The sequence below is a fragment of the Odocoileus virginianus genome, unplaced genomic scaffold, assembly GCF_023699985.2.
Source record: "Odocoileus virginianus isolate 20LAN1187 ecotype Illinois unplaced genomic scaffold, Ovbor_1.2 Unplaced_Scaffold_8, whole genome shotgun sequence".
NCBI classification, from domain to species: domain Eukaryota; kingdom Metazoa; phylum Chordata; class Mammalia; order Artiodactyla; family Cervidae; genus Odocoileus; species Odocoileus virginianus.
In genome coordinates this window covers 2627939-2638987 of record NW_027224270.1, presented here as the reverse complement: position 1 = coordinate 2638987, position 11049 = coordinate 2627939, and the positions used below count along the sequence as shown (strand labels likewise).

Sequence of the window (11049 nt, the reverse complement as noted above, 5' to 3'; positions counted from 1 at the left end):
TATTGATTGTTGATACTTAGTTGCTTTAACCTTATTTGAATCTAAAGTATGTAATTTAGCTTCTTGAATTCTTACAAAAGAAAACTACCAGCTGGAAAATTAAGATTAATAATGCACATGCTAACCCTGCCAATGTCATATAATATTAGTCACAATGCTGCTGAATTTTGATTTGCTGTTATATAGCAAAGGTGATGATATATTCTGCTGTTACTACAGTAACATATAGGTAAGGCTTATTGTACACATTTTTAAATAATTGTATTAACTTGATTAGCAGTTGCAATGATTTCACTTGGAGTTGAAAAAAGCTGGAAGTGACTACAAAGGAACTATTGATCTATATTGTAAGAAAGTAGTTAGAAATGCTGTGAAAAATATGCAGTAGAAAATATGACTATTAAGTGGTTTAAACAAAGAGTCAGGAATTCCCTGGCAGTCTAGCAGTGGTTAGACTGTACTGTCCTTTCTGAGGGTGCAGGTTTAATCCCTGGTTGAGGAACTGAAAGCCACTCAGTTGTGTCGACTCTGCGACCCCCATGGACTGTACAGTCCATGGAATTCTCCAGGCCAGAATACTGGAGTGCATAGCCTTTCCCTTCTCCAGGGGATCTTCCCAACCCAGGAATGAACCCAGGTCTCCCACATTGCAGGCGGATTCTTCACCAGCTGAGCCACAAGGGAAGCCCAAGAATACTGGAGTGGGCAGCCTGTCCCTTCTCCAGGGCATCTTCCCGGCCCAGGAATCGAATTGTCTTCTGCGTTGCCGGCAGATTCTTTACCAGCTGAGCCATCAGGGAAGCCCAGGATCCAGTAAGACGCAAGGCATGGCCAAAAAAAAAAAAAAAAAAATACCGAACAGGGAGTTTTTTTCCTCATTTAATGAGGTCTGGATGTGGGTAATTATTAGTGTTTATCATCAGCTCAAGGGTGTCAGGGCCAGTGTTTCTGCAGTTTGCATCTTTCCCTCAGATATGATAAAGTGACCAACTAGCCCTGGACATTACATGTGGATCAGGTAAGGAAGGAACGGGGAAGGCACGGCACTAGTCATGTGGCTCTTATCAGGAAAGCAAATGCTTTTCCAGAGCCTCCAGTAGCTTTTCTATGTAGTGGTCTGGGTCACGTGACTACCCCTAGCTGGGAAGGCGAGGATTTCCAGTCTCTTGGAGGGAGTGTTGGTAATGACTCTGGCCAGTCATAGCATCTCCATGGGCCACCTCTGGAAATTGTATCAAGTTCCTTTGAACGTCAATGGGAAAGTGATAGACACAAAGTAGAAATGAAAATTCCCAAGTAGGCATTCACTCTGTCATGAAACATTCACTGGACACCTTCCATATGGCAGATGCTACACAGCATCCTTAACTCAGGTAATGAGGTGATGGGGCTTCTTCAGTAGGTTGCTGTTAATGGTTTATGTCACGTGGAATCCAATGTGAATGATCTTTGTTTCTATTACATCGTTTCCACTTCTTGGAGCAAAGGGTCCCTCATGGATGACGACTTCCATACCAGGAGACAGAAAATTGCTGGAAAACATGAACTGAAAACCTGTCCTTGGAGATGGAGGGTGGTCCATGTCACTAGTCTTAGCTGGACAGGTGATTAGTGGGGTGTAGTATTCTGCTGAAAGAAAATATGGAAGAAGCGTAGTGTACAAACACCACATGGGCTTTTTACTCATTGTTTAGATGGTATTTTCTTTACCAGGAGCTTTACCTTCCTACTTAGGTTTTGCTTTAGTCACATACCTTAAGTACAAGCAGCTGATTTTTATTAAAGGAAGTAGTCCAGAGATTGTGCAAAACAGGTTGAAATAAAAAAGATGTTTCTTATTGTCAAAAATGGGCTTGCAGACAGTTTTTTTCTCTAGCATTTCCCTAAATTAAGAAGTCATTGTTTAGGTGAGGATTTTGGACCTAGTAGTAGTAGGTAGCAAGCTGCAATTCTAAGAGGGAACCTCACTGAAATATTACGCCTTCCCCTCAAATATTTTACACAAATGTTTGCTAACTGATTGGATAGCCAAGCTCAAGAAAAACTTTCAGATCTTTTTACAACTCTTGTTGCTAACAATCAGTGTCTTAAGAGTGAAAATAAAGTCTTTTCCCTTTCATTCTCAGGTCCTGTAGGTTTGAAAGAATCATCATGAAGGGACCACTGTGTCTCATTTGGCCTGACAATTCGACATTAGGATTATTTCCTTAGGATAGATTTCCCCAAACTCAGAAAAACTTTCTGTAATGTTACTGAGAAAAAAATAATTGAGACTGGATTATTACACAACTGTCACAAATGTCTGTGAAGATTATGCAAAAAATGCTTTCTATAGTAGTGGTTGTTTTATCACTAAGTTGTGTCCAACCCTTTTGTGATCCCATAGCCTGCCAGGTTCCTCTGTCCATGGGATTTCCCAGCAAGAATATTGGAGTGGGTAGCCTTTCCCTTCCCCAGGGGATCTTCCCAAGCCAGGGATGGAACCCAGGTCTCCTGCTTGGCAGGTGGATTGTTTACCACTAAGCCACCTGGGAAGCCTGTGCTATAGTGATATAGGTTGATACAAAACAGTTGCAATATGATAAAGGCTGTAAGAACTAATGCTAGATAAAAAAGACAATGCTTGTCTTTGAAAGAATTCTTGTGGTAATTTTGTACTTTTCTGTATTTTCTGTTTTTTATAATTAAAATCAATTTTTACATGAATTTCTGCCTTGACTTTGGTGAACTGACTTTTCAGTTGTGAGAATGCTGGACTAGGAGGTGGGCGGCCCAGATCTCTGCCACTAACTGTGATCATCGACAAGTCATTTCTCTCTGGCTGTTACTTCTCTTTAATAAATTGAGCCGGTTGGGTTAAATGAGTACGAAGATCCTCTTTTAACTTTATGGTTTTATGACATCATTATATACTATTAAAAATGCTGTGAAACCCAGGGTATAATTTTATCTGAGAATGGAAAAACACTCAAGGAACTTCAGATACAAGGAAATGTCCACTGCGCCACTCTTGAATTGTGCTAACATTTCAAACCACAGAATACAAAGTATTGGTGGGCTCTTTGATGATTTATTATCATACTGTACATGCAAACTGCTTGACACGTTTCCCAGCAGTAGGTACACACTGCTTTTGGCATGCTCTGACACACCTGAGAGAGCTTACACAAAATAACGCAGGCCCCGCTAAGGTCATGCCGACAGTTAGTCTCCCGACATCCATTTGCTCGTGTCGCACGCTCCGTTACCCTCCCGGAAGCACCAGGCAACGAGCATTTGAACCGCTGCACTGCGTGCGTCGTCCAGCCTGAGTCCGCGAGGCGGCCGGCCGCGCCCCCCGCGTCCCCGGGCTGGGCGCCGAGTCTGGGCTCTCGGGTCTGCGGAGCCGGGCGCCCCGCCGTCTCGGCCGCTGAGAACGACACACACAGCTCGGTCAAAAGCAAACGTGTGGGACTCCGATGAATTCTCTACAGACATTCTCTATATTTACACTTATGGCCAGGGCACGCTTACAGGTTTACCTAAAAAACACCGTAATGGATCTTTGTATTAAGGATTGATAGCACCGTTTTGACAGGTTTTAAAAATGAAATGTTGTCAGCTCTCCTTCCGGCACTTTCAATCAGAAATTGGGAAGGCAGATAGTCTCGGCTGTGAAAACTGAAATCTTGACACTTGTTCTTTGTCCTTCAAAGGACCTGTTTTGGCTCATGGCTTGCGGTCTAAACTCCTACAGATGTAGGATTCCTGTCTACAGTGGTATCCCATCCTTCCACCTGACCCTCCACACTGCTGTGAGCTGCTTAGGTCTTTAGTCCAGAATACTTTAAACAGTAACGTGATACAGACTGCCCCCCCCCCCCAAAAAAAGAAAACAAACAACAGAGAAGGCATATAGACAATGCCCCCTAAGTCTGGAAACCCTCCTAGGATGTATTCCTTTCTCAAATGCCTGTGCACTGGGGTTGTGTCCCCACAGCGTCTGTCTTAGCTTCCCTTCCATCACTCTGATGACCGTCAGCCTTTGTCCCTTCCTTCATTTGCCCTGAGAAACATAAGGCATTTACTAACCACAGATGTCATCTGAAACAAGCAAAGTGGCAAGATGCCTAAATGTATATATACTGTTACCTATTTCCTTTTCAAGTTTCCTGAAGATGGACGTAAAACACTGCCTGCAATGAGTAAAAAGGAAATTACAGAAGGGTGTATTAAGGGGCAAAACAGAGGGAGGGAGAAGACAGGCCTTCACAGGACCAGCTTGGAGTTTGGGGAAAGCAGCTCTGAGGGGTTTAAATTCCGTTGTCTGAGGGTTAGCACAGGTTATCTTTTGAAGTCTAAACTCCCAGTTATAATTCTATCTCAGATCTCGCAGGACTTGCCCTTTCAGGTCAGATTTTTTTTTTTTTTAGATGAGATAATTTAAAAGGTTAAAATAACTACAAAAGCAGTAACTTTGACATAGGCCTCTGTTGACAAAGCTTTAGCAAGTGGTTAGGTTACGTTGTAGAGTCACAGGGAGTTATTCAGGTACTGGAGTTTTGCCAAATTTACTCAAGTAACCACTGTCATCCTTTATTCCGCTTTGTCAGCGGAGACCTCGCCAATGCAGTTTGTGCTTTAAGTGACTGAGGCTTTGTTTCAACTGGTGACTTGCAAAAATGTCTCTATGTGTTGGGTGATTTTTGTTCTGCTTGGGGTGCACCGAGTCAGCCAGGTATGTAGATCACAGAAGGCTAGATGCTGAGGGAACGCTGCACAGGTATCTACCCAGAGTAAGAAAGTGGAGAGGAAGCCTGTCTGATTCAGCTTTGCGCATGATTTAGGCTTACACACACTGAGCAGCGCTTCCCTGCAGATTCGGCCTTTCATACCTAGCACTGTTCACCACATTTCTCAACTCGGTACATTTCTCAGCCAAATATTCTTCCTCTTCCCTGCCTACAAAGCTTCCCCTCATTCCTCATGTTTAGATGATGTTCCCAGGAAGCTTTCTTTGATCATTCTAAGCAAAGGGAGCTTTCACTGCCTGCCTGGGTGGAGCACAGGTTATAGATACAGTTGCTTTTTCAACTACAAAGCTCACTCCTAGAGGGGAGTGTGGGTTTAATTCAACTCTGACTCTTTCATGGTACTTAATTGCTTTTCATGGAAAGTTTATTGAGGAAATGGGTTCCAGGCATGGTCTGCTCCTAGAAAGCTTCAGAACCACTAAATCATTTCATTAAAGTGTATTTGTGATGGAGGCCTGATTCTCCCTAAACACAGTGTTTAACATTATTCTGGGAGGAAAATTACCTATTGACTTTGATTTGTTCATTTCTAAGGGAAGCTGGTGACCCAGATATTGAGAGAGAGGTAAAAATGATAAGCTTAATTGACTAACTGCCTTCAAACCCTGGGCAGTGGAGGAGAACGGGTGGTGGGAGTGTGGAGCCGGTCTCAGGTTACCTCCCCTCTCCACTCCAGGAAAGGCTCCGTCCTGCTCACATCAGTTGCGAGGAGCCAGCAGACAGCTCGTCTCTTTTTCCCGAGTTCTACAGTGTATCCCAGTGGCTGCAGCATATTGATTGCTGCAAGTTTAAACAAAACAGTATGTTATTTACGGTCATGATATAATTTTAGGTATTCCTAATAAGAAGTTGATAATAGGTCTTCTACTCAACATCTCCTCTGTAACCTTTCGGCTAGAGATATTCAGAATCAAACACAAAGGTCACAGGTACCTACATCCTCAGTGTCTGGGCCCCTGCTTCCCTTAAGGCAGGTGAAATGAACAGTTTTTCTGTGACATAAATAGATTAAGGAAAGGGGCCCTCTTGGATTTCTAAATAAGTAAGAAAAAGAAGGGAAAGCATTTGCTCAAAGCCTTCTCTTTTTGAAGAAATGAAATATATGACGACATTCAGAAAAACAGGGATTGTAAAGTAAAAAGTTAGCTGTTTGCCGCTTCCTGAGCTACAGATAAGCAGGTCAATACTGAATCATAACCAAGTCAATTCATACTGTAAACTTTTTCAGGAATGATGCCTTTTTGAATTTTAGTTCTGTAGGGAAAGTTTACTAAGCCGTACTTCCAGCAAAATTACTGCTGTGAATAATTATTCACAGAATTATTGTTCTCCACAGAAAGAGACCTGTCCTAACTTCCTAAAAAGCAAATGGGATGAAGAACCGTATGCTAAGAAGAAGTCTGGAGTACGGGAAACTGTTCCTAGCTGCTACCAAAAAGGTAGGGTGCTGTGAAAAACCAGGGTCATCAGTGTTTTCTGCAAAGGGCCAGATGAGGCTTTCCACACAGTCTCTGTGGGAACCACTCCAGTGTGTCCTAGCAGTGTGAAAGCAGCTACAGCCAAACTATAACTAAGTGAGCATGGTTGTGTTCTAATAAAAGTTTATTTATAAATAAATAGGCCTCTGGTATATTTGGTCCATGACCCATAGTTTGCCTGACTCTTGGAAAGCTGATCTTTGGAGATTTTTATTTCCTTGTGTAATTATGTGGAAATTATTTTTTTTTAATGCACATCTAAGTTTTATGTGTGTATCACAAAGACCACAGATAACAAAATGATGGCATTCAAATTTTAAAAAAAAAAAGAAAAGAGTACTGGCCTCTAACTTTTCTCCTAAGAATCCTCTTTGCATGAGACCCACATTTCACTGAACATAAGGAGTTAACCCCCCGTCACCTGTCTGCTGACCCCACTCAGCAAACTCAGGTCAGGTGGTGTTCGTCCCTCAGCCGGATCCAACTCTGAGATTCTCTGGACTGCAGCCGCCAGGCTCCTCTGTCCGTGGGATTCTCCAGGCAGGAACACTGGAGTGGGCTGCCATGCCCTCCTCCAGGGGACCTTCCTGACCCAGGGACTGAACCCGGGTCTCCTGCATCGCAGGCGGATTCTTACTGTCTGAGCCCCAGGGGAGCCCCCAGGAAACATTCAGGACATGTTTACATGTTCGGATGGCGGAGTGACGTCAGTCAGACATGGAATGCAAGCCTACTACGTTGTTCGGACCTGACTAGTTAATAAAGGGGCGTGTTGGCGATTCTTGCTGGGTGGCCTTGAAAATATTACTGAAATTAGGGGTTGATGCTGTTCAGTTGCTCAGTCGTGTCCAACTCTTTGCCACCCTGTGGACTGGAGCATGCCAGGCTTCCCTGTCCTTCACCATCTCCTGGAGTTTGCTCAAAAGGGTGCATGAGTATAAACATTTTGGGAACTTTGAAAGTAATAACAATCTTGACAGAAAATGGAAACAAAATCTTAACTCATGAATATGCTATTTGCATTCTACTATGTATTAGCTGCATGATAGGCTATAAAATAAGTTAAAAAGAGGCAGTTATGAGGTGACAGTTGTCACATTAAAGTCCTTCTTACTTGTATCCATTACAAACCAGCTTAACTACCATGCCTGTATCAAGCGAAGTTCGAGGAAAGGACAAACCTAGGAAATTTTCATCATCCGCAACTGATGGTCAGAGTGCTTAGGGAAAACGACAGCTCTCAAAAATTCAAAGATGAACCCTACTGTATTTGCATAACCCAAAATAATTTTTAAATGGAAAATAAATATTATTATATAATCTGATGAAGATTTGCATGCCATTTTTAACAAAGTGAATCACAGTAAAGATAACACAGATATAAATATTCCATGTCCATGGGCATTCCAGGTCATTTTTCAAAATGTGCTGAAAACAATTATTTAAGAAGACAAACATGATTTTGCAGTCTTAGAATTGCTATTTGGAGTTTCAAACTAAATTCTGGCCACCAAGGGCTCCACATTCCTTCAGCCAGTCTGGGATACTTTCTAGGATTTTAGAAGATTTAGTTTTGAAAGGCAGCTTGATGGCCATAGGGATGGAACAAAACATTGATCTGGGACAAGTGGTAGCAAACCAAGTCTTGAGAAGAGCAGATGATTGGTGAGATTCCATTGTCCATTACAGACTATGGCACTGTACCAACATTCAAGCCATATCACTGGAAGAGGCTTTCTCCCATTTGGCTCATTTGAGCTCAATCAAGTCAGATGCCCGGAGTCTTTGCTAGAGCAATGCTTGTTCCTGCCAAGGACTCAGATGGTCTGTTCTCATGGCAACACTTCTGTCTTGTCCTAGGTGGACCTCTGGGTCAGGTGACAAGGAAAACACTGGATCTTGAAGTTAAAATCATGCAATCAAACCTTTTAGAGCACACCACAGAGTGTGTGAAAATTAGAATTTTCAACAAGCAAACAAAAATTAGTCAAGTTTGTTATTGCTCTCCAAGATAAGTATATAAATGGATGGGCTTTATGAGCTGAGACTATATTATCTGATCTCAGATGGTATTTGAAAGTAATAATGACAAAAACTGGCCTTTAAAAGATCTGGATACAGAAAGAAGAAATGCTGAACTAGGTTAACATGGGTGGATAGCTGATATCACTCCAGTGATATTTTAGGTTCGTTTTCTATTTGTCAAGAAGCCAGAAACTCACCCTGAGTTGTGCCAGGGGAAGAAGAGAAGAACTTTGAACAAAAAAAGTTGTAGAAAATTATTGGCTACATTTCTGCTTATCATGTGGTTATGAGTATTACAACACCAATATTGAGATTATATGTGCACAAATGTTTTAAAAAATGCTGAAGTTCTAACCAGTAAGCAATTTTTAACCAATAAACACTCAAAATGTTAGCAATGATCCTGATCAGAAACATGTCAGTGATCAACACTGAGGAAATTTGAATGTGACCAAACAGGAAGCAATTACAAGGATATTACAAATCCTATTATACAAGTAAACGTCTGGAAATTCTGCACCAGCTAAAGTAGACCTTGGTAACCAGACTGAATACTCTGCAACGACAAGTAAATTACATAACGGCATTGTAATCATGCAATTGACTCTGCTTAGTATACTTATGTCAATTCATGTGGAGTCAGCCTCATCAGGGAAAACCTAATGCTTATTCACTTTTTTGACTTTTTGTATTTGCTTTGCAAAGACAATCCTAAAACAGAATGCTTTACTGATTTTATCTTTTGTCTTTTTGACATTTACTTCTTTTATTTTGCAATTTGAAATGCAACCAGATGCTTCTGTGAAATAACTGAATTATGAAACAAAAACAAAATTACTTTTTTTAAATCTTTAGCCTATGGGCAATCCAAAAGCAGTTACCCTGTATGTGAAACCAGAAAAATAGGGATTGCTAAACATTCTAAATTACAAAATATGGTTAAAATACTATGTAATTGAGGTCACAGTAAAAGGCAAACTGTTCCTTTTAACATCTGCCACTAAAAGTGGCTATAGAACCTTGAGGATTATTGTAACATAGCAATATTTAAGAAAATTCCAAAAGTCTTTTGAATCCATGTGTAATGGCAGTGTTGATTAAATCCTTCTAAAGAAATCTAAAAAATGTCAGCCGATGGTCATAGTCTCATTTTAGGGATAGCGGGGATGATGTCATCTTCATCAGTCTTTATCATGTAAATCTGTGTTTCAGAAGCCTGCAAAATCCCACTGAGGTTCTATGTGCAGCCCTTCTTGAATGAGGAAACCTGTTCGCCCACCGTAGATTTTGGTTTGTGAGAACATGACTGGATTCGTGGCTGTCCGAGACTCTGGCCTGCGGTCCAGATTCCGGGGCCCAAAGAGGGATGAGAGGAGCTGTGGCCAGCGGACGCGCAGGAAAGCACTGCTCTCTGAAGTCACGCTGGGAGACACGCCTCCTCTGAAGCACCTGATGGAACAGACGTGGCCAACAGAGACTGTGCTCACTTAAGTCTGTGACATTTCTGAGACATTTTCTTTTCGGCCTCCTGCCAACTGCCCAGTGTGGGAAACGGAGGCAGCTCAGACCCACGCGCGGACACTCGCGAGTCCCTGCGCTCTCACAGTGCCCTGGCCCGGCGCTCTTCCCGACCAGCAGCCGCTGCTCGCAGGTGGCTGCTGGGCACGTGGTGCACCGAAACGCTAACACATCCCACTTTTCAAAACTCAATACAAAAATAAAACATGTAAAACATTGTGTTAGTTCTTCATACTGATTATATATTAGAATAATAGTTTGGATATATTAAAATATACAGTTAATTTTATCAGCTTTTTTTTTTTTTTTACTTTTAAAAATGTGTCTAAGAGAAAAGTTAAAATTACATATGTGGCTTGTATCATTCATATCAGGCGGGACTTTTTCTAGACAATAACGTCTCTAACAGTGTCTAATTTCTACCTTATGTATTTGTGGGACAAATGTGCTCTTCTGGTTTGAGAAAAAAAAAACCACTGGGATTCCAATTAGACTTTGTTAATGGGGAAAATAATTCAAGAACGTCCTTCTCTGTGGCAAAATAGTCTGGTTTATGCTATGTATCTGAACTTATTTGAGAACAAAAATCAATAATGCAATATAAAAACTGTCAGTTCTAAAATGCAAAATGTAGTTTATTGTTTGCTGAAATTCCCTTGATTATTTTGCTTTGTGACTATATCATCAAATAAAGGAAACATTACAAAATAATTCATCAAATTAAGGTTCTATCTGCATTAGCCTACTATTATTTAGCTAAGTACTCTTTGAGAGAGATAATATATCCCATTTTAACAGGGAATATAAATGTGTATTGTTCTTTCAAAAACGTTAACTATGGTAATTTAAATAGCATCTCTATGAAATCTCAGGTTGAATCATTTGGATGAAATGATAGATTTTTGTGAAAGCTTGTTTTCCACTGAAATGACTCTCAGTCATTTAGGCATTATCAGGTCTTAATTTTTAACATTCAGATCAAAATCTAAAACTCCCTCTGATTTTGAGAGAGTGCAATCTGCAGGTTAAAAAGAGGAAATTACACACACCCTCACTCATCAGGGAGCGGGTGTGTGCGCTGGTGTAACTGGGTAAATTCTTGAATGCACGCTGGCCTCCTGGATCTGCAGCGCTCTTCACACAACACGGTCCCCAGGTCCGACCCACGCAGGCAGCCCCGAGGGCTGGGGTGATACAGGGGCTGGGGGGACCCTGTGTCTTCATCTGACTGTAGG

General features: G+C 41.5%; 1 long non-coding RNA gene across 1 annotated transcript; it reads left to right on the top strand.

The window, feature by feature from the left end:
• Positions 1-4450: 4450 nt before the first annotated feature.
• On the top strand, positions 4451-10629 carry LOC110134829 (uncharacterized). Its single transcript, XR_002313178.2, has 2 exons — positions 4451-6232; positions 9509-10629. It is a non-coding gene; the product is annotated as an uncharacterized lncRNA (long non-coding RNA).
• Positions 10630-11049: the final 420 nt, after the last annotated feature.